Here is a 1,018-nt window from a genome sequence, read left to right as displayed (position 1 = left end):
GAACATGATCTTTACTTAATATCCTAATGATTTTTGGCATAAAAGAAAAATGTATAATTTTGACCCATACAATGTATTGTTGGCTATTGCTACAAATATACCCCAGCGACTTAAGACTGCTTTTGTGCTGCAGGGTCACAAATGGTTATTTTAAGAACCGATTGGGGAACCAAAACTGGTTGTTCTATGGCATCGCTGTGAAAAAAACAAAACACAAAAACAAAAAAACACCCTTTTGGAACCTTTATTTCTAAGAGTGAAGTTTCTTTCAATTATTAAAATGTTCTTCACACTAAGAAAAAAAAAAAGGTTCCTTAAGGAACTGTTCACTGAAAGACTCTTTGAAGATGGTTCTTCTATGGCACTGCTGTGAAAAAAACACTTTGGGAACCTTTATTTTTAAGAGTGTATGGCAAAAAGCTTTTAAAATGACATTTCCCTCCTCTTAAAAACATAAGAATACCAAGTGTCCGCTGCTGCAGGGACTCGAGAGTCTTTTTCCCCGACGGCTCAGAAACACAGCTGCATCCAGACCTGAGATTAGCTGGAGGACTTCTGAGTTTCTCTTGCATGGAGACAGCGAGAGGGTTTACCTGCAGGGGTTCAGCACGATACGGGATGATGAAATCTGTTTGGCAACAGTCACGCACCCTCAGCATCCTCCAACACGCCTGCACACATGCCACACGAACACGCTACATGCTAGTGAGACACAGCGAAACAAGCTCAAGAACAAAACATTCAATGCTCACTTGTCAATGTGACATATCATGAAAATCTGACTTTTCCAGGTTTTAAGTGCTATAATCAGGTCCCCGGTGCATCTACCAACCAAGGAGATGTGAAAAAGATGAACCCAGTAACTTTGTTTTGGGAAGCCTTTTTCTGCAAGCGTCTGAGAAAACGAGCGCGTCTGATTTCGCTCCCTTGGTGACGTGGCATAGGGATCTCATTATAATATTACCGCCCCTTAATCTGTAAGTTTACACCCACGGCGCCGTTATTGTGTTTTCGCAAG

At 41.3% G+C, this 1,018-nt stretch overlaps 1 long non-coding RNA gene across 1 annotated transcript in view; it reads right to left on the bottom strand.

Annotated features, from left to right (window-relative positions):
• Positions 1 to 446: 446 nt before the first annotated feature.
• LOC107680895 (uncharacterized) overlaps positions 447 to 1,018 on the bottom strand; it is a 6,740-nt gene continuing 6,168 nt past the window's right edge. Inside the window, exon 3 of the long non-coding RNA XR_001633202.1 lies at positions 447 to 671. This is a non-coding gene — a long non-coding RNA (uncharacterized LOC107680895). The remainder of the gene's footprint in view (positions 672 to 1,018) is intronic.

This window comes from Sinocyclocheilus anshuiensis, unplaced genomic scaffold (genome assembly GCF_001515605.1).
Source record: "Sinocyclocheilus anshuiensis isolate Anshui unplaced genomic scaffold, SAMN03320099.WGS_v1.1 scaffold1450, whole genome shotgun sequence".
Taxonomy (NCBI): domain Eukaryota; kingdom Metazoa; phylum Chordata; class Actinopteri; order Cypriniformes; family Cyprinidae; genus Sinocyclocheilus; species Sinocyclocheilus anshuiensis.
Note: the sequence above shows the minus strand (reverse complement) of the source record. Positions and strands in the feature narration are given on the sequence as shown.